The 23,976-nt window shown below is 35.9% G+C and overlaps 1 pseudogene; it reads right to left on the bottom strand.

Moving 5' to 3' along the window:
- LOC124235219 (60S ribosomal protein L17-like) overlaps positions 1-19,716 on the bottom strand; it is a 154,884-nt pseudogene extending 135,168 nt beyond the window's left edge.
- Positions 19,717-23,976: the final 4,260 nt, after the last annotated feature.

Genomic DNA, 23,976 nt, shown 5'->3' with positions numbered 1-23,976 from the left:
TTCATCTTTCTTTATCTCTCTCTTTGCAGTATATGTATTTTTTTCTACCTGCCTTGAAGCAGACCTCTTCTTGTTTGTTTTTCAGCAATCTGGTTATGATGTGTCTAGGTCTAAATTTTTTTTTCTTTTTATTATTTATTCTGTTCAGAGTCCTTTGAACTTCTTTGATCTGTGGTTTGTTCTTTCATTAATTTTGCTAAATTCTCAGCCATCATCTCTTCAAATACACCTTCATCCCAGTTCTCGCCCATCTCCTCTGGCACACCAATGACACACGTTAGAGTGTTTGATATTGTCCTTCAGCTCTTTAGTGTCGTGCTTTCTTTTTTCCTTTTTTCTATTTGTATTTCAGTTCAGGTAATTTTAATTGATTTATCTTCAAGTTCACTAATTCTTTTCTCAGCTGAGTCTACTCTGCTAATGTGTCCATTCAGGAAATTCTTTACTGCTAATATGAAATATATATATATATATATTTCTACTTCCATTTTTAGCATTATTATTTGAGTCTTTTATTGTTTTTGAGGAAGATTAGCCCTGAGCTAACATCTGTCGCCAATCCTCCTCTTGCTAAGGAAGACTGGCCCTGAGCTAACATCCATGCCCATCTTCCTCTACTTTATACATGGGACACCTGCCACAGCATAGCTTGACAAGCAGTGTGCAGGTCTGCATCCAGGATCTGAACCAGTGAACCTTGAGCCGCCAAAGTGGAACATGCGAACTTAACTGCCATGCCACCCGGCTGGCCCCTATTTGAGTCTTTTCAATAGTTCCATCTTTCTCTTGATATTTCCCATCTATTTATGCATGTTGTCCTCCTTTTCCATAAGATCCATTAGCATATTAATTATAGATATTTTAAAATCCTTTACTGGTAGTTCCAACATCTGGATAATTTCTGAAACAGGTTGTGTCAACTGCATTATCTCTTGAAAAAAAATTTTTGTCTTCTTACACGTGTATCTTTTAATTTATTTTGAATGTCAGATGTCAGATATTTAAGAATAATAAATACTGAGGTAAACCCAGCCTTTATGCCAGGACATGGGTATGCCTCTTCTTAAGGCAGTTAGTCTGGGAAATTGAGTCAATTTACTCAGTAATTGTGCTGAGTTTGGGTTTTGTTCTTGCTAGCATCACAGATGATATGTATAGTCTAAGTTCATAGACTTCAGATTCCTCCAGGGGTGGGATTTTGAGTGTTACATATAGTGTATGGCCTGATATGGTATGTGACTCTCATAATTCTAGCTCAACCCTCAGGTTTTACCATGCATTCTCCAAAGATAGGGTCTCTAATGTATATTTTTGGCCTTTCAAGGTAGCAGTAGATACTGTTGCTTGATACTTTGCACCAGGTTTATGGTCGGGGCAGAGTGAGGGCTGTTGGTTCTCCTGGTGCAGCCGCAGTCTTGGAAAGTCCTGAGTCCCTGGGCCTCATATTTGGATCCTGCTCAAAGTTCTTCCAAATCCTTCCCTTGGTATTTATTACTATTGTTGCTATTTCTATTTTAGAATGGCCGTGGTAAAAAAAAGTGTGGTGAGGTAGGCAGGACATAGGTTGGTGAAGGAAGCAGGGCTTTGTTATTCATGTTAAAAAGGCTTGCTTCATACACAGGGGCATAAGAAAAACAGGAGCCTTTAACAAGATTCAGATCTTTGATGGACTTTCCTGAATTTAAGGGATGCTTAACAATCTCACCTACTTTTGAAGCATTAATATTTCATTGTCTCATAATATATTTTAATAATAGTATCAACAAGACATTTCAGGGAGAGAAGTATTCATTCACTGGCATATAACTTTTTCTGCACTTCTGAAAGCAATAGAATCCCAAGAGAAATCTCTGGCTGGAGAGAATTTTTTAAGATTGTAGATGGTCACAGCCCTCAGAGAGCCATGATTAGGAAATGTTTGTGAGCTACGGCATTAGAGAGAAATATTTGGTAGTTCCTTTGAGGAAGGAGACCTTTTGCATAACTTAAAAGTGTTGAGTAAATCTGCTGGAGCATGGACAGAAAGAAGGAATTAATAAATTAATCCAAATCTCAGAGACAGTCATTGGATTATATTAGAGTGAGAATGGCTGCTTCCTTAACTCAGCCTTCTCATTGTTTGTTGTATCCACATCTGGGCCTTGGCATATGTGTTTATTTTCTCAAAATCCTTGTTCTTAATCATTCCATGAACTAAAAGCATATGTAGCCTGATTCAAGGCATGGAGAGGAAACCTTGGGCTACCTAGGCTTCTCTGCCTTAGGTGTATGTTTCAGTTATTTACGGCCATGTAAAAACACCAAGGCAGAATTTACTGGCTTAAATTCTTTTAATTATTACTTCTCAAGGCTTTTTATTCTGGAATTCAGAGTGGTTCTTCTACCTCATGTAAAGTTGTCTGAAATTACCCAATCCTCTACATTTGCCTTGCGTCTATATCAACAGGTCTAATAAGGTTTTACTGACATGTTTGGCAGCTCGTTTCCTCTCCACTTAGGATCTCTTTTCATCTGTTCTCTTTTCGTTTAGTAGTACAATAGAATTTTCTTTGCAGTGTGGTGATTGAGCTCTCTCTAGAGAGAGAGTAGAAGCTTCCAGACATCTTAAACTTTAGGCCTGGAAGTGGCATTGCAACACTTATACTATGGTCTACTAACAAAGTCAAGTTATAAGGCTAGCCCAGATTCAAAGGGAAGGGGAAGTAGACTCTGCTTTTGATGAGTAGAACAGCATATGTGTCAAGGAGGGAAGGAATTAATAGCAACCATCTTTTAAGACTATGCACTAGAGAGTAAAAGTGCCTTTGACGACAAAAATAAAATTGGTTTACTCCACTGGTAAGAGGGTCCTTAGAAGAACCTCAGTCATTACTCCCCAGTTTGCTTCAAGGAACATGGTAGAGTCATTCTTAATTGAAGAAGTGATGAACAAAGGAATCAATGAGCTTCAACTGTGGCAGAAAACGACACAGTCATATTCTGTTTTGTTTAGAATATACTCATACAGGAGCATTCAGCAGTCTGAGAGTTCTCAGTAATCTATTTATAAGTGATTGACAACCTGATGTGATGGTTAATTTTATGTGTCAACTTGACTGGGCTAAGGGATGGCCAGATAGCTGGTGAAGCATCATTTCTGGATGTGTCTGTGAGGGTCTTTCTGGAAGAGATTAGTATTTGAATTGGTAGACTGAGTAAAGCAGTTTGCCTTTCCCAATGTGGATGGGCATCATTGAATATGTTGAGGACCCGAATAGAACGACAAGGAGGAGAAGAGTGAATTCATTCTCTCAGTTTAAGCTGAAACATCCATCTTCTCCTGCTTCTGGACATCAGCACTCTTGATTCTCAGGCCTTCAGACTCAGATTCAATTACACCATCCACTTTCCTGATTCTCCAGTTTGCAGACAAGAGATTATAGAATTTGTAGGCCTCCGTAATTGCATGAGCTAATTTTTATAATCTCTCTCTCTCTCTGTATATATATATATATATATATATATATATACACTCACACATAAATATGCAGACATATATACAGGTACCCTATTGGTTCTGTTTCTCTGGGGAAACTTGACAAATGCTTCTGCCTACCAACCAACTCTTCTTTTTTTAAGCACTGATTAAAAACCTCTTATAATGTTGTATAGGCTTTTATGTCTACTTAGGACTTTGATTGCAGGTTTAACACAAGTTTGATTATTCTCTTCTTAATTTTTATACATTCTCTGCATATCTTGCCACTCACGACATATTAAGAAGTGTGAAGAGAAACAACACTCAAATGCTGACTTATGCAGTCTGGCTTGGCCTATCTACATATATGTCAGAGTTGATCATAATGTAGATATATCTTGGTGGGGTTTTGTTTGTTTTTCCACTGTGTCCAAGACAGATGCTAACCATTTGCTTTCAGCTGGATATAAACCACTGCAGTAATATCGCTAGGTAGTGTGGCAGATGTTTCAGCAGGAACTCTTGAAACTAGAAATTCACTTAAATTGAAGTGTGTGGCGATGATAGGACATGCAATTTTACATGCAATGAGACTAGAAAATTAAAGTATATGGGGAATTTTAAGTGAAACTTTTGGAATACAAGAAACACTGTAATTTCTCTCATAAGACCATTATTCCCTAAATCTATTTAGTGACTTTTAGTGATTACTCAGCCTGTGACTCAATAAATCTCCATATTATATGGAGAATAATCTAAAAGTTCTTTTATTTCATTTAATTTCATTAGTTTTTTTTAAAGCTTGCATCGTCTAAATTTGATCAAAGTAGTTCAAATCGTACCTTCAATAGAAAAGATAGCTGGGTAAATGGTGTGCTAGCTGACGGGTTTTTACACTTTATAAGGATGTAAAATTGCACCTGTCTGAGAATTGAGTACATGACCTAACAGATATACTCTTTAATTATACATGATTTTTTCCTTTTACTAAGAGCTTGCTTTTATATTTAACAGTTTTGCACATAATACATGCTCATTAAATATGTCTACAGAGTGATTAAGAAGGAGAATGCCAGTTTTTTTGTACAGTGTGTTGTACAAAAAAGTGACATGGTAATACTTCTGAGAGCAGGATTGCATAAATCCATTGGAAAATAACCATCTCATGTGAGGGAAATATTTTAGATTTACTTTTCAAGGCAACCTCACAATCACTGTTAGAAAGAATTCTTGAAAAACATTTTTCACATTTATGTAACCAAAGGTAACCTCTATTGCTGACTGTCTTGCCATTTGACAGAAGTTAGAAAAGTGGAATAGGAGAGAAGTGGTGAAGGAAAGGATATTGGAAATTATTCAGAAATTATCTTAGAGCTTGAAGATTCTACAATTCTAATATATTTAAAACGAAAGAGCTGTTAAGTGGCACCTCAGATGAGTATTATCAGTATCAGCTGTATTTTATTTGTTTGCATTTGAAATGAAATATTTTAAGTTAATGCTCAACTTACGAGTTTATATTTTTAAAGTTACCATACTGTATTAGCTTTTAAAGGTTTGATGTTGGATTTAAATTCAAGAGAAATGTGTATACCACTGTCTAATACTTTTAAAATGGAGGCATAATTGAATTTGACATAGAAAAGAGATGATGATTTCATTTTCTAGCTAAGACCTAATTGATTGCATATAGGCATTTTCCAAAACAGCTTTTTTCCTCCTAAAATTGCAGGAAGTGGGGAAGTAAACTTTGTCATATTTTATCTAAAAATGTTGGAAGAAGAAAATTGGTTGATCTATGAAAAAAAAATGTTTGTCACTAGATTGTCTTATTGAAATGCCATTTCAGAGTTCAGAGTCTTGCTCTTTACTCTTGTCTTTACCCGCATATATATGCAAATGAAAAGAACGTGAAACCATTTCTCTTACTGTTTTCTAACATCTAAACGCAAACTGTTATTTTGAGTCCATCCACATTTCTTTTTCAGCTGCCTTAATCTTTCATGAAATTTAAATGGTAAAGCTTCATCTTGAATAGTATAGTGTGAGTTTGCATTATTCAAAATTAACGTATGTTTCAAAAATTCCTATGCACAAACTGGTGCTTGAATTTTCACAGAAAGTTCGCTTTTAAAAAGTAGAGTGGACTTAATTTAAACCACCGGATATGGCTTGGAAACAAGTTCACATGCAGGAGATATATAGTTAAAAGGACTCTTATTAGTCTATCTCCTTCCTGAAAATAGCAGCTTGCTATATGAGTCAGGTGGCATTGAATTTGTAGACAGCATTGAGGCAGAGGCAGAGGGTAGGCTGGAGCATCGCTGTGGATGTAATCAGGCCACCCTAACCTGGGGGTACAAAGGGTATTCTCACAACAGCCACAAATCAGTACATGCTTATCGTTAAAGACATGCTGATATGGGGGGAAGTTACATCCCTATCTTTAAAGGCATCAGTCTTGTCTTTGGTACATAGTAAATATTTAAAGCAGATGCACAATGCAGGCTCAATAGGCCATGTCAAGCACTTTTGGAAAAACAAGGTCAGGCCGAATTAGTTTTGAACCAAAGGGCTTCTTTGTATACTCCAATATATCCTATTGTCTTTCATTTATTTATCAAACTAAATCATAGTGATTGTTGCACTCAATTGTGAGTGTTCTACATGTCAATGAATTATACTCTTTAAAATGGTTAAAATGGTACGTTTTGTGTATTTTGCCACAATAAGGAAGATAACAAACAAATTTAAAAAAAAATGAAGTAAGAGTCTAGGCTCCTAGGAATGAGTTTAGAATCAATAATATTCATTCCTTTTCATGGGAAATAAGCTGGCGTCTACAATATGGTGGGGAGAAGTTGGAGCTTAGGCAAGAGAAATTAAACAGGTGACTCCCTATGAAGAGATAAGGTAAATAGACTCGATCATAAGTGATCTCAAAGACCATGTCGGCTCTCTAGCAAACTTCTCCAAAACTTAGTAGCTTAAAACTAATGAATTATCATTTCTTGTGATTCTGTAAGTTGGTTGGGTGGTTCTTCTGCTTCAGGAGATGTCCCTGGGATCTCTTGTGTAGCTGCACTAAGCAGGGAGATGTGTGGGGCCAGAAGGTCAGGATGATCTCATTCACACTCTGGAGTCTTGGGGCTGCCTGCTGGCTGAGGCCTCAGCTTTCCTTCGAATAGCCTCTCTTTCCCTATGGTGATTCATCCTCCAGGACCTCTCCAAGTGAGCCCACCTTGCAACAGGATAGTCTGGATTTTTTGACAACATAGTGGCTGAGTTCCAAGAAAACAAACGCTAAAGGTCTCTTAAAGGCTAGACCCAGAGGTGACACCACGTTACTTCCATCCCATTCTACTGGTCAAAGCACATCACATGGTCAGTTCATATTCAAGGGGAGGGGAAATAGACTCCATCTATTCATGGGAGGAACAGAGGGCTCATACAAAGACAGAGTATTTAGTGACCATTTTTGGAGAATATCTACTACAAATATCCTGTTTTATGATTTTTTTAGGGATTCTCAGAAAAACTGAAGGAGAGCACAATAAACGATTTTCCTCAATAATTCAGAATTGAAGCCCATACTAAGTTGGAGATTATTAAATAGGAAGAACAACTCCTTAAGATTGGAGAATGTAGAATTACTTGTTACATGGGGATATCAAACAAACGATCTAAGCCTACTTTAGCTGGAGATCAGAGAAGAGGTAAGCAACTCTCCAAATGACAGAAGTCTGCACTGGAATAATCATGTTATCTCTCATCCCTATTCAGAGGATGCTGTATGTTGAATGACCAGCAATTGTTTCTATGGTTCCATTGAGAAGATACAACTTGGTTTTTACTGTGGATGTTATTATGGTAGTACAGGCAGAGTATCATGAATGGAATGTTTATTCCAGAGAGGCAATATGAATGATCTTAGGGACTGAGAGTTGAGAAGAAAAATGATTTATTTTTGTTTTTTCTTATGGGACACTCATCCTAATTAGGACAAAGGACAAATAGCGTTTATTCCTGAGTTTGACCTTAACTCATATTGATCCATCACATAGACAACATTCTTCTCTTTATTTCAGTTCTCAAAATGCTGGCTTTCCTAAAAAACCCAGTTTAAAATTTTTGTTTTCTAGGAGGTTTCCCTTAAAACACATAATCCTCATACCATCTTCACAAGGAAATTGCCCTTGCAAAACATTGAAAAAAACTTCCAAATATAAAATATCATGATATCTTAAGAGAGAATTATGATTGAGAACAGCTTTTAGGTTAAATATTTGGGTCATAACAGTATTATTGTCTTTCATTCATAGAATGCGGTTAGTGAAAAAAATATTCTTTCAATTACTTCTGATTGCCTGTTTCTAGATCAATTACTTGTAAAAGTATTTTCACATTTGCTTTGGTCTACTTTCACTGCTGTTACTGAAAAGCGGAGTGGCATATTATTGGAGGTAAGATAAATTAATACAATGATATGTTATTTTAGAGATATCTGAACCCAATATTCAAACACAATACTAGATTATGGTAAGTCAATAATTCATGTAGTATAATTTGGCTTTGCATGTAGTCATTTAATTGACACTAATTTCTGGCAAACAGAAAAAGAAACTCACGTCATTTGGTGTTAAAAGTAACAGTGTCTTCATCTAAACATAATAAGCAAAATTGCTATGCTTATTATTAAAAAGGAATAATTATTAAAAGCTAGAAAATGAGGGCCAGCCTCATGTCCAAGTGGCTAAGTTCACGTACTGCACTTTGCTGGCCCAGGGTTTTGCTCGTTTGGATCCTGGGTACGGATATGGCACTGCACATCAGGCCATGCTGAGGCGGCATCCCACATGCCACAACTGGAAGGACCCACAACCAAAATATACAACTATGTACTGGGGGGATTTGGGGAGAAAAAGCAAAAAAAAAAAAAGAAGATTGGCAACAGTTGTTAACTCAGGTGCCAATCTTTAAAAAAAAAGCTAGAAAATGGTATGAGATTTTCATTAGAACCACAAGTTTTTCATATTGGGAAAGAGTTATATAATTGTCTTTTACTTTCAGAATGAAAATTTTGAAATGGCTTTTACAGAAGGGAAAACGATCTCCTGGATTCAAGTTACATAAAATGTTAATCAGCGGTAAAATTCATTCCTATAGGATAAGTACAACCCATCAGAGTAGACAGTGGCCAGGAGGCTGAGGCAGGGAGAGGGCAGCCCCCTTTGTGTCTCATTTTATGCCTGTAACTCATGGGCTGAGAATTTCAAGGTGGTGAGAGAGAACTTGGGGATGGAGGGTGGGGTTGGGAGGTGGGGCTGTGGCTCTTTATCAACTAGAATGGAGATCTTAATATATTTTAATAATCTGTATGCTTATATGATAGAGAAATGTTTGAATTTCAGTTCTGACCTTATTTTTTCTCTTCTATTTAATGAACTCTATTCATTGAGCATCTGGCTTGTAGTTTAATAGCAAAGAGGAATCTAGTTTCTATTCTCTAAAAAGGCTAGTATTTAGCTGGAGGAGAGGAGCTGAAATGCCTAGAGAGACAAATAAATTTTAAATTTAAGTATAAATTGTTTGGAGTAGATTATAAGTGTTATGTAAATAAGAAAATAGAGAGATCTCTATGCCCTGGACTATTTGGAGAATAGGGAAGTTGCTGCGAAGAAGATGAAACTCGAGCTTGAATTTGAAAGGTGGGCAGGGTATAAAATCCTAGGCACAGAAAAGGGTGGAGGTAGACCATTCTTCAGCTAAGGAGAACAAATCAGTAATAGAATAAGGATGCTCGTGCCATCATGAGTACAGGGGCAGTCTATGGAATGATCTATGTAGGGTACTAATGGCTCATGTGTCTGCCGCATTAATTCATTATTTTGATCCCAGGAACATCTTGACAACTCTGGATAGCAAATCAATTCACTTTAAGTTTTATTTATTCTTCATTATAAAGTAATATGTATGACAGTCTTTCTCACTCAAAATCTTAGCCACATTCCTTCCAGATCCCAATCCCAATAGGAAAATGTCTTCTCTGACAAATAGTCTTCTCAAAATGGCCACCAGAGCTCAATTCTGAAAATGTAGACTCTGTAACTGGACTGATATGCTTAAAAGCTTGATATGCTTGAAGGCTGAAGTTAATGATTCAGGTCTTGAGTTAATTTTGAAGTCCATTCCTGGGTCAAGTACCATACCTGTTGAAAAACCACAGCACCAAAAGAAGCTATGTATTTATACTCCTGTTTGTGTTCCTTTAGGGGAAATAGAAATTTATGTGAAGCAAAATCAAGCAACAAAACAGAAGTAAACCGGGCTTAATTTCCCCATCCAAGCATCTAACTTGCAATTACAAACTACTGAGATGTGTTCCTCTGGACAAGCAATGGCTCAACGGGTTAAAATATATTTTTGAGCTAAAAATACACCTAAATATAGGAGATAGATAAAAATAGGTGAAAATATATAGATTTTCCTTCAATATCTAACAACATTGTATCTATGATAAGATTAAAACAGAGGTGGTATCCTCTTAAGAGTTTTCTGTTCATCCTTTCCATGAGTCATGAGTTAATCTCCTGACTCAAGGCTACATACTGAAACTTAGGTATATAATTTTCCAAGTACAGGCAGATCCTATCAGAAATGTTAAAATGTAAACTAAGATATGCTCAGGTTGTTTCTGATTCACAAAAAGGTCTTTACCGTGCTGCTCTTTGCTAGCCATATCTAAGTTTCAAAGATGATGAGCAAAATATTCAACAAATCATGGGTACCTAACCAATCAGAAGAGATCCAGCATAAAAAAGTGTGTGACTATACTGGTGCAAATAGTTAATTATCAGTCCTTCACATTTTGTTTTCCTTTTTTTCTGGATTATTTTATTGAAGTTTATAACATTGTGTAAATTCCATGTGTGCCTCATTACATTTCAACTTCTGCATAGACTTCATTGTGTTCACCACCAAAACTCTAGTTTTCATCCATCAAGGTACATATGTGCCCCTTACCTCTTTTGTCTTCCCCCAACCCTCTTCCCCTCTAGTAGCCACCTATCTTTTCTGTTCTCCTCATCTATGTATTTGTTTATCTTCCACATCTGAGTGAAATCATACAATTTTGTCTTTCTCTGTCTGACTTATTTCACCCAGCATAGTAGCCTCAAGGTCCATCCATGTTGCTGCAAATGCCACAATTTGGGTTTTTTTATGACTGAATGGTATTCCATTGTATACGTATACCACATCTTCTTTATCCATTCATCTGTTGATGAGCACTTGAGTTGTTTCCGAGTCTTGGCTATTTGATTAATGCTACAATGAACATAGGGGTGCATATATATTTTCTCTCTAAACAACATACGTCAAGAATTACACTGAATAAACCATTCACTGGCAACCTTTCCTTATCCAGATTAATGATATCATGTATAATCCTTAAGAAAATAATTACTACCATTGAGGATTAGTTTATAAAATCAAGAACACGAGAGAATTTTCCCCTTTTTCTTCCTTCCTTCTTTCATTCCTTTTACCTTCTTCTTTATTTTTAAAATCACAGATCATCGTTATAATCACTCTGCTGTGGTTTTCACTTTTTTTTTAGCCTCAGAAATTTTGTGTAAGTGAAATCTTTCCCAGAATCCCCAGAAAAGAAAGAAGTCAAGAGTTGTCCTGGTTAAGGAAGGCAAGCCTTGGAGTTCCTGAGACTTCATCCACCATATCTCCCACTCCTCTGTTCTGGGTGGGGAGAGGAGGAGATCCTCGAACTCCTTTGGGATATAGAGCCAACTTATTTTATATATGAGGAAACTGAGGCTCATAGAAATGGAGTGACTTTAAGTATAACATTATATATTACTGTTTTGTGTAATGTATTGAATTGTATTATGGAAAAAAGGGAATTGAATTTATAAATAAATATACGATGGATTTGTTGAGAGACTTGTAGAGATTTTATTAGTTTAATTGTACGGGTATGTATATGTTTGGAAATGTTCCATACATTACAATAGCAAAAATAGAAGCATTGTCAGTATGAGAACAATAATTTTTAAGGTATACAAAGATACAGATGAAATAAGGAGAAGACAGGTACCAAATGTACAGGTTCTGCCAACCACAATAGTGGCATGAGCCACACACTGAGCTGGAGTTTGAGCACGTGTAGCAGAGAGTCCAGCTTTCACAGCCATCATTTAATGGACATCATGGTAATGACACTACTGCAAACCAAACTCAATGCAATAAAATAAAATGTAAATGAAAGAAATACTAATAAGTGAGAAAATAAACATGGTTTTGTGAGATTCAACTTGATCTTGTGACAGTTGGTGTGAAGTTTAGGAACTACTTGAGTGATAGACAAAAGTTAAGACCAGAGAGAATGGCTTTGTAGAGGAAATGAATGAGATGTGTTGAGCTTGTGTGCTTGAAAGGTTCTTGGGCAAGGAGCCAGGCTGCTTTCTCCCTCACTGTTGTGGTCTTGAATACCTACCTACCTACTTTTCCTGGTTACTTACCTAGGAATAAATGAGCATTTGGACCTCTATAATATTTCTCAGAAAATTCCTGAAATAAATGAAGACAAACTTATATCTTCTTCCTGGTAAAATCGTGCCAGGATGGCTAATGCTGAGACTTATTCTAGTAAAACTTTTGGACTTTAAAGGAAATGGAAGAAAAAGTCTCTTGGGCCTACAGCAAAAAAGATCAAGTTGCTTTCAAGGGAGAAAAAAAAATATTACTATCAGGCTTTTTGACAGCAATATTTTATGCTATAAGACAAAGGACTAATATGTGTAGGATACTCAAGGAAAGATAATGTGAGATAAGTATTTTATATTGAGACAAAATAACCTTCAATTTTAAAGACAAAGGCTAACTATCATGAACAAGCAAGAACCCAGGGCATATTATTCTCATGGAATCTACCAATGGACGTTCTTTAGATAACCAAAGTCATTAGAGTCATTGGCATAAGTACGGTGGTGAGCACTGAATATACTTGATTAGAACTGGCACTGACAAGTAAGTATGAGAGACAGTAGAGTATGTGAAGGTTAAATGCTTTGAAGATTAAGTAAAATTGTTAAAGATGAGGTGGGAAAGGGAAAAATCTTCCTAACCACAGACAGATAAACCAAAAATGAGAAAGACAAACTAAAACAGATGATATTGTGAAAAGGTAGAATATAAACTATTTGATATAACTCAGGCCAAACATATCAATCATGCCAAAAACACAAAAGGCTTACTTTATCAAACAAATTGAAGCATTTTCAGATTGGCTAACGAAAACCTAGTAGTGTAACATATAACACACCCACTAAAAACAAAGCAGTTCAGAAAATTTTTAAGAAGTGGACCTGATTATCCTAGACAGAAGCAAGTAGGAAGAAAGGTATGTAATCTAGAGTCTAGATGACTGACAAGGTTTGAGGTAAATAAAAAAGCAGTAAGGAAAACAATGAATAACAATTTACGTTGCTAAAGGCTTAAATTATAATGAAGATATAACATAGAGACAACTTTTATAGAGTAGAAACTATGAGCAGTACAAGGAGAAATGGAAACTGACAGATTGGTTTAAACAAGAAACACACTCTTAGACAATAATTTGAGCGCAAGTAGTTGGGAGATGATCCATTGAGGAGTGAGAAAGTGAGATAGGAAAAGTAAGAAAGCCAATAAAGGGTGCGTGATCAACGATTGTTGCTCTGGGCAACTGGAGGGCATCCCTGCTGGGAACGCTGGAAGGCAGTGTAGAACACAGCTCTGAGTTGTCCACAACAAGGATAGGACGCCTGGGGCACTTTTTCTCCAGCTCACATCTGGCACTGCCCTGAGAGCTACCCTTGCACTATTAAGTCTTGTATAAAGGCTGAAAGCCTTCGGGCAGAAAGTGACAAGAATGCCATTGGTATGTGTTTGGAATAGTGGGTCACGAAGGGACATGGTCAGAACAACCATGTTAATAATAGGACACCTATCTCTGTCCAAGTTATATCAAAAGGATAAAACAGTATGAAGAATATGAGTTAAATATGAATCTTAAATACATACATATATCTGTATATACAGGTGTGTGCGCGTGTGTATAAACTAAATGCAATGCCAAATACAATCTCAACAGAGACTTTTTTAGTCGTTCAAAATCATTTTAAATGACACATGATTATATTAAAAATCTGTTAATAGCAAGAATATATAAAAACTACATCGTTCTTAAAATATGCAAGGAAGTCTTTGCTGTGAAAAAGACTATCCCACTAACTCATATTAGAATATAGACAATATATCAGTGACATAGAATAGAGAGCACAGAAATAGATTCCAGTAAATTTGAGAATTTAGAATTTAATATATTTATACGTGTATACTTGAGAATATATGCATAATGAATTTAAAATTTAGCATATGAGAAAAGTAGCATTTCTATTCATTGGAGGAAATTAGCTCAATAGCTGTCTGGCACAACTCCATCTAAAGTAAAGTACAACTTCAGTCTAACTACATGTATTAGCCTAGCTTCTGGTGGTTTGCTGGCAATCTCTGCTGTTCCTTGACTTGTAGATGCAGCACGTGGATCTCTGTCTTCATGTTCACATGGCGTTCTTACTGTGTGCAAGTCTTTCTCTTCAGATGGCATTCTTTTATAAGGTCATAAATCATTGGATAATGGACCTACTCTACTCTGATATGACTTCATATTAACTAAGTACATCTTCAACAACCTTGTTCCCAGATAGGATCAATCCTGTGGTACTGGGTATTAAGACTTGAATGTATGAATATGGGGGGTGGGAGCATAATTCAACACCAAACACTTCGTATACAAAATAAATTTCAAATGTATTAAATTCAAATAACTCAGTAGGAAATAAGCAAACATTTTGGAAAGAAAACCATTAGAAGAGCAAATCCAAATTTCCAATAAATACATGAAAAAGGCCTATCCTTCCTAGTAATCAAGGAAAGGGGTCATTAAAGTAACTTTTTTGACATTTACATTATGCTTATTTGATTGGTAAAATGAAAAGATATCATTGACTTTGGTAAGGATGTAGGAAAAGGGGTATTCTCAAACATAGATAGGGCAAAATGGATTTTTACAGCATTTAAAAGTCACCTAGTGACTTCCACCATAATTTTAAGTGCACACATTTCTAAAAATGCCCTCCTTGGAAATCTATACCTAGAAATGCAAACATTGAAAACACTAACATTTAGCAACACATGCATCTGGATGTTGATGTCTTTGTACTGTCTGTTGTGGCAAAAAAAAAAAAAGAAGAAGAAAGAAAAGCAACTATTTTGTAATAAGAGTGTGTTTGAATATTTTGTACTTTGTTCATATTGTGGAATACTGAGGTCATTACAATGAGTGATATTGATCAATAATAGCTGGCTTGGATGCAGAATTAAGGGAAGAAAGCAAGATGCAGAGAACTACAGTATAAAATAATTAGACTTCTATGAAACAAATAGAAAATATACAACACTTGTATTTATATGCACACATATATTATACGTAGATATTATATGTTATTCTTAGACCTAAAATTTCTTTATAAGAATACAGAGAAACATATAAACTAAAGCATGACAAGTTGTGGCTATTGTATACCTAAGGTGGATAAAGGATAGATGAGGCAGAGCTAAGGGTGAGAGAGAGCTAAGCGGTAATAGATAAGAAATAAGAGATAAAGATGAAGAGGAAGAGGAAAAAGCAATCATGTTTATTATTATAGATGAAACTTTACACAAGTGCATAACTGAAAAACTATGAATTCAACAATAAAAGCCTTGAAACTAGAAACAGACACCCCAGTAGAATTGGATCTAAAACTGTACAAGACCTTTTCCCTTAGCCACACTCCTTAAGAATTTTTTACCCAATACCGTAGAGAAGAATAAGTGAAAACAGATATGAGGGTAGCTTGTACATAGTTTATTTTAAATGATTGTGCTGGACCTTGCTGTCAGCTCAGCACCACCCCACCACACCGATCTAAGGCTGTGAACTACATTTGCCAGAATCCTTTTTTCCACAAAGGAGTCTGAATTTATCAACAAAAGGAACTTGTATGAGAGTTGAAGCAGAAAGAACTGGAGCCAATTTTCTCAGCAGGTCCTGCGGGTCAGACACAGTGGCTTCAACAGACAGTCATGTGGCCTTCCTCACAGACCACTCTGTCAGTTCTTACTTCATAGTCGTATGCAGCTTTGCAGACTCGCTTCTGAACCTCAGCTCCTCCACTCAAATTCTAGTCTTCTGACTGTGATCTTGACAATTGACTCTGAACCTTTGTGTCAGCTCACCTGACTTTCAGTGGTAACTTCCCTGACTCTGTCAATTCTTCCTCTAGTTGTGTAAGCCCCTAATTCTGTGTTAAACTGTTTACACCTCAAATGCATAAAGTGACTACACTTTTCCTGACAGAACCCTGGATGATAGAGTTACATATGAATAGTATGGTAAAATATGGAGAGTTCTCATAAAGAAAAGAGAGTGAGGGCCAGCCTGGTGGCACAGTGGTTGAGTTTGTGTGCTCTGCTTTGGTGGCTTGGGGTTCACAGGGTCAGATCTTGAGCACGGACCTACACACTGCTCCTCTGTCAAGCCATGCTGTGGTGGCATCCCACATACAAGAAATGAAGGAGGATTGGCACAGATGTTATCTCAGGGTCAATCTTCCTCAACAACAACAAAAAAAGACAGAAAAGAGGGTGAAATTAAAATAGTAATCATAATAGAAGAATCAGGCAGTGGTGTAGTAAGGTCAGAGTGATAGGAGCAGCCATCACAGAGTGAGGCAATAAGAGTGTAGTGTATTGTCTGTAAAGAACTGAAAAACAATTATAAAAACAGCTAAATTTTATTCTACTTTTTATTATTGCCATGAGCCCCACAATTCTAAACTGTGTCAGTGACAAAAAAAAAAAAAACTCCTCCTTATAGAGTGGGCCATTCCCAACCCTCTCCCTTCTAGGGTCATCACTGGAATAAAAACATATTGGGTCAAAGCACATATGTGCAAATTATCCCAAAAGATATAGAAGCTCCTTGACAATTAGAAGTTGACTATAAGTTGTTTAAGTGAATTATGATATCTACATAAAACGCTCATCAATTAGAAGTGGTTATTATGTGATTGTCAGCCAGGGAACTTGGGAAAAGATCAGACATAAACAACATGTATGTTTGTGGGAATCCTAGTTGTTGGTCTGTTATTATTTTGGCAACAAGGTCACACTTAGTGAGGAAGCATATTCATAGGATTTTAGGGAACAAAGTTAAGTGTTTCATCCTGAGTGGCAAGACTATCCAGATTGTGAGAGGAATGATGAAGTTATCTTAATATAATGTCGATATATATTCCATTCATCTTTTTTTTGTGTGTGTGAGGAAGATTGGCCCTGAGCTACCATCTGTTGCCAATCTTTCTCTTTCTCGCTCTCTCTTTTTTTTTTGCTTGAGTAAGACTGTTGCTGAGCTAACATCTATGCCAATCTTCCTCTATTTTATGTTGGATCCTGCCACAATGTGGCTTGATGAGTAGTGCTGGGTCCACACCCAGGATCCAAACCTGTGAACTCTGGGCTGCTGAAGTGGAGCACACAAACTTAACCACTACGCCACCAGGCCAGCCTCCATTCATCTTATTCTCCTTATTTTGAGCTCAGCAAGAAACCTACTGATTCTAACTTATTTACCCAAGATAATTTGCCTTAATGTAGACAACTCACTGATCATGCAGACAGAATATTCTGGACTTGAGCAAGTAATTTCTCATTGTAAATGTAAAAAATTACATTCTTAATTTTATTTTAGTTAGCAATAATAACTCACCTGGGCCTGATTATCCTTGGAAATTTTAAGAGCAAATGTGTGGAAATTCAGCAATATAGCCTTACTGTGAGAAATATTTCTGCTGGTTTTTGCAGAAAATACTATCCAAGCTAGAATCTGGGTTTGCCAACTACTAATTCTGTACACTTTCTGTTACAGTAGGTTGCTATATATTATCCTGACATGTTCTGTGGAAAAAGGGTGATATTGCTAATTTACACCTTAAAATGCAGTTAAGCATTTGCCAAATAGTGTGAAAAATGACCAAGTATGTATTTTGAGGGGAGGAAAAAAACCAGCACTTGATTAAATTCACTCATTATTTTAGATTCTTTTAAATGAAAGGTCATGTCTCATTTATTTAGCAAATTCAGCAGTCTTTAGAGCCAAGCACTGCACTAGTTTCTGGTTCCAATGAAGAAGAGAATATGAGTATAAAGAGGAATAAATTGTTTCTGTATCTTTGGTCACTTATGAATCCTGAAGACTTCTTTCAGGATCTAAATAGAATGGACCCTACTCAGAGAAGGTTTTTCCTCAGGCTTCCTTTGTCTAGACTACTTTACAGTAATGGGATGTCAGAGGGGAGGCCTAGTAGAGAGTCAGGACTGTTACCACCATTTAGTGGCAATAATGCCATCCCCCCATGGAGCCTCCACGAAGACAACTGTAATGAAGCAACCCTCATCTTCCAGGTGGTGTGAATGGAGGCCTAATGGATAGTCTGAATTCCCACCATTGCCCAGTCCTAGAATTCTCTCCCCACCCAAGTGTCAATGAAGGCCAACTGGAGAACCTGGATTTCCATCTCCTCTTGGCAGTAATGACGTGCATCTCTGCTTCTGTGGTCACATTGCCTTCTTCTCTTCCATGGCCAAATGTCCCTCTGTCCTTCTTTCTTAAGCACATATGTAATTGCATTTAGGTCCTACCCAGATAATCTGAGAGAATCTCTCCATCTCAAGATCCTTAAATTAATCACATCTAGAAAGACTTTTTTTTGTCATAGAAAGTAATATTCACAGGTCCTAGGGTTAGGATGTACATATCTTTTGGGGCTATTATTTAGTCTACCACATATACCAACTCAGAGATTACATAGATTTTAGAATTATCTGGCAAAAATTTTAGAGCAGCCGTCATAAAAATGCTTCAATGAACAAATAAGAACACATTTGAAACAAATGAAAATACAGGAAGTCTCAGACAAAGACATAGAAAACTTCAACAGAGAAACAGAAGATGTAAGAACCAAAGAGAGATTTTATATCTGAAAAATACAATAACTGAAATTAAAAAAATACTCAGTGTGTGAGATTAACAGCAAATGAGGAAGACAGAAGAAAGAATAGTGAACTTTAAGATAGAATTATAGAACATCCTGAACATCAGAGAGTTAATGGACTGGAAAAAAAGAGAACAGTCTCAGTAACATGTGAGACTGTAAACAATCTAAAATTCATAATATCAGAGTCCTAGAAGGAGAGGATCAAAAGGATGAGGCTGAAAAATTATACGAAAACTTCCCAAATTTGGCAAAAACCATAAACCCACTGATTTAAGAAGTTGAGCATAACCCAAAAGTATAACCAAAGAAGTCCACATCAAGACACATCATAGTCCATCTTCTGAAAACTACAGAGAAAGAAAAATCTTAAAAGCAGCCAGAGAGAAAGATCACCTTAGCTATAGGAAAAAACTATTCAAGTAGGAGTGGATTGCTCATATGAAGAAATGAAGGCCAGAAGGAAGAAGCACAATGTTTTTTCTGGGTTTTTGTTGTTGTTACTTGTTTTTTGTTTTTGCTTTTACTTTTATTTGCATTTACTTTAGGTTGCATTTGTTCCCAGACTGTAAGTTTTTGTTTCTTCAGTTTCTTCTGGAATATCTTTTTCTTCTGTTTAATCTCTCTTCTGATTTAGGAAAAAATGTTCTTTTTCAGTAAGGATCACCTCAATGTGGCAGGGAGAGTTCAAGCATGGGGCAATCCTACCATGAGTTCTGTAAGTATGGTGGCACATCTTGGAGGCTTTGTTCACTTGAAAGTACTCAATGAACAGAGAATCTACATCTGAACTCTTAAGTGCAGCATTACTTGGTGCATTTTTAAGCACATGCAGCAAAAATTCAGCACTCTTTTTGAGCCACTGACCCTAATCCAGTCCCACTGTTTGGCTTGGGCATACTTGCCAACTCTGCCATTGTAAGGACAGAATGGCACACATTGGTTCTACAAAGTGACATCTTTCAGATACTTGATGGCTTTTCATATATGCATTCCCCTGACGGCCTGGGCAGTTTCACAGGTGTTCTCTAAGTGAACGTGAAGCTTTGATTCTCTTGATTTATATGATTTTGTGGAGTCAGCTAGGTCAAGTGAGTAGCAAATCATTTTCAGGATCACCTCAGGCTGCTTATGGGCAGAGAGTGCAATGTTTTTCAAGTGCTGGGGAAAAAAAAGAATTGTCAACCCAGAATTCAATATCCAGGGAAAGTAACTTTCTTCAGGAAAGGAAGGAGAAATAAAGACGTTCTCAGATGAAGGAAAACTAAGAGAATTTGTCATCAGCAGACTTATCCCAAAAGAACCCAAAGAGAAGTCCTCTAAACAGAAAGGAAATCACAGTAGAAGGAATCGTGGGTTATCAGAAAAGAAGAAAGAACACGGAAGGAGAAAAATATGGTTATCACCATAAAATTTCTTTTCCTCATGAGTTTTCTAAATTATGTGTGATGGTTTAAGCAAAATTATAACACTGTCTAATTTAATTTTAATGTATACAGAAAGGATATTTAGCACACTTTTATTATAAAAAGGTGAGGGGAAAGGGATGTAAATGAACGTAAAGTTTCTATGCTTTACTCAACCTGGTCAAATTAGACAACAGTACACTTTGATAAATTATTATTGTGGTAAGTAGGATAATGGTCTCCAAAGATATTTATGGGTTAATTCCCATAGCCTGCGAATATGTTAGTTTATATGGCAAACAAATAGAGATAGTAAATGGAATTAAGATTGATAATCAACTCACCTTAAAATAGAGGATTATCTTGGATTATTTGAGTGGGCCCTATGTATCACAAAAGCCTTTAGAAGGGGAAGAGCGAGGCAGAGGAACGGTCAGGTTGATGTGCTATGGGAGTTCTACCTGCTGTTACTGGCTTGAAGATGAAGGAATGCAGGTGGGCTTTAGAATCAAGTAACGCAGGTGGGTATTAGAACCTGGAAAAGTCAAGGAAACAGATTCTTCTCTTGTGGCTCCAGAAGACAGCACAGTCCTGCAAACCCCTTAATTTTAGCCCCGTGTGACCCATGTCAGACTTCTTACAAAACAGTGAGATCATATATTTGTGTTGTTTTAAGCCACTAAATTTGTGGTAATTTGTTACTGCCTCAATAGAAGACTAATACACCTGTCAATCTGGATTTCTATATTCAGTAAAAATATATTTCAAAAATAATCAAATATATTATCAAAGACAAATTTAAAAAAAATCAGTAACAATAGAGGACAGAAAACAAAGATGAGACATCTCTTACATAAAGAAAAACAAAATATTATAATTCAGGTTTATATATCCAGTAAAAACATGCCACAAAAGTAAAGGCAAAGCAAACATATTTACAGATAAACAAAAGTTGAGAAAATTTGTGCTCAGAATCTATACTCCAAAAACATGCTAATGGAAGCCTTTTGGGCTGAAAAAAATGCTACATGATCTATAGGAAGGAATGAAGGGTGTGAGAAGTGATACTTACATGGGCAAATATATAAAACCATTTGTTTCTTCTCTTAACTTCTTTAAAAGGCAATTGACTATTTAAATAAAAAATAATGACATTGCATTGTTGAGTTTATTACAAGTGTAGATGTAAAATAGTTTAAAACAACAATACAAGAAAAGGAGAGAAAGGAAATGGAATTTTACTATTGTAAATTTCTTACATTTTATGTAAAGTACTAAAATATTGATTAAGTAGACTGTGGTAAGTTATTTTGGACAGTATTATGGACATTAAACTAGGATATGCCAAGAGATATTATGGACATTAAAATATTATGAACAATTTATGGCAATATATTTGACAACTTATGTGAAATGTAAAAATACTTTAAAAAGCACTATTTAAAACTGTAAAAAGATGAGATAGGAAATCTCAATAATCCAGTACGGAATTAATAATAAAAAATTTTCCCCAGATGGCTAATAAATTCTATTAAACATTTAATGATAAAATAATACCAAAATCATACAATTCTTTCAGAAAACAAAAGAGGGAACATTTCCCAACACATTTTACTAGGCTACCATAACCCTAATACCAAAACCCTGATACCACAACTCTGATATAGAAAGCCTGATGACAAAAAACATTAAAAAAATACAGACATAGGGGCAAAAATCCTCAACAAAAAATTAACAAATTGATCCCAGCAACATATAGAAAGGACAATACATCGTGTTCAGTGGAATCTATGTCAGACATCTAAGGTTAGCTAATCACTAGAAAACATTCAATGCAATTGAACACATTCACAGAATAAAGGGAAAAAAATATTGGGTGTCCCAATAGGGGTAGAAAAAGCAATACGCAACATCAATTCATGATATACATTTCAGCAATATAGGAATAGAAGGGAATTTCCTCAATCTGATAATGGCCATATGTAAAAATCACATCATATTAAGTGGTGAGATATTAAATCCTTTTCCCCCAATATCAAGAACAAGACAAAAATGTTTGTTCTTATCACTTGTATTTGATAATGTTCTGGAGTTCCTAGTAATAAGCCAGAATGACAAGATGGGAAAAAGAAAGGAATGACATAGAGATTTAAAATGTCATTAGTTATAAATGACATGATTTTATATGTAAAAAGTCCTAAAGAATTTATAAAAGGTTCTAAAACTAATAAGATCAAAGAACAAAGTTGGAGGGCATACCATACACTACCTGAATTAAAAATAAAGCTGGAATAACCAAGCCAGCGTGGTTGGTATAAGACAATAGAACCTTGGGACAGGATAGTGTAGAAACAGAGCCTCACATATGCAGTCAATTGATTTTTGACAATGGCTAAATTGAAATTCAATGGAGAAAGAAAATATTTTCAACAAATTGTACTGGATCAATAGGATAAATATACAGGGGATAAAATGAAACTCAAACTCTACCTCACACTACACACAAATTCAATCAAAATGGATCATCATTAATCAGAAAAAATAAATCTGTTTTCTAGAAGAAAATATAAAATAATATGTTTGTTAAATTGAGTAGGCAAAGATTCTTGGCAAAGACAAAAAGCATTAACCATAACAGAAAAGATCAATTACAAATTGGACTTTATAAAAACTAAATACTTCTGCTCACCAAAAGTCAATGTTACCAAAATGAAACAGTAACAGTCTGGGTGAAAATAATCGTCATGCATATACCTGACTCAGGACTCAAATCTGGACTATTTAAAGAATTCCATCCAGTAAAAAGGGACAAAGTCCTTCATCTGTCACCTCACAGAAAAAAAATCATGTATGAATGGGCAAAAGCATCTGAAAGATTGTTCAGTATCTTTAGTCATCAGGGAAATGAACATTATAACTACAGTGCGACATTACTCCATGGTAACGGCTAAAATTCCAGAAGCTTTACAACATCAATTATTGGCAAGGCTAAGAAACAGCTAGAACTCTACTACAAGCTGGTGAGAATTTAAAATTGTACAACCACTTTGGAAAATTATTTGGCAGATTCTCATAGTGTTAAATATGACTCTTCTGTGACTCAGCAATTCTGCACTTAAGTATTTACCCAAGAGCAATGAAAACAGATGTCCACAGATGGACTTATATAAGAAGTTTTTTAGCAGCTTCATTCATCATAGCACCAAACTGGAACCAATCCAAATGTCTATTAATTTGCAAATGGGCTAAAAACAAAACAAAACAAAACTGTGGTATATTTATATAATGGAATACTACACATCAGTTAAAAAAAGAAGAACAAACTACTGATTCATGCAACAACATGCGTTAACTTCAAAAACATTGTGTAATTTACGTGGCAAGAACAAAGACAGAAGCCACAGAATACATGCTGTTTGATTCAGTTTATTTGAAGTTCAGAACAAGGAAAACTGACCTCTCGTGATAAGAATCAGATCAATGCTTCCTATGGGAGTTCTGACTGGAAGGAGCCAGGAGCCTTCTGGGAGGTGGAAATGTGTTAGATCTTGACTGTGATGTTGATTTCACTAGCATCTATCTTTACAATTTAATCAAAGCTCATTGAATGTTACACTTAAAATTTGTGCTTTGCAGCGTATGAAAAATTTACCTTGATAAAAAGATAATGAAAATAGTATTGTATTACATAGCATAACTTCAGGTTTATATATTTTTTAGAAGCTGGAAAAATCGTAGAAATTGTTAATTCTGCTCCTCAATCTCTCAATCAAACATGCTCACGCATATAAACACATACCATACACACACACACACACACACACACACACACATGCATTTTACAGAATCAGACCGGACTCAAAGGGAAATCAAGGGACTTTTTCCCAGCTCATTGAGCTAGTGGTAGAATTCGATGATCCAGGCTGTCTGACTCCTGCCTCTTCTATCGCACCAGGTTTCC

Source organism: Equus quagga, chromosome 2 (genome assembly GCF_021613505.1).
Source record: "Equus quagga isolate Etosha38 chromosome 2, UCLA_HA_Equagga_1.0, whole genome shotgun sequence".
Lineage (NCBI taxonomy): Eukaryota > Metazoa > Chordata > Mammalia > Perissodactyla > Equidae > Equus > Equus quagga.
Note: the sequence above shows the minus strand (reverse complement) of the source record. Positions and strands in the feature narration are given on the sequence as shown.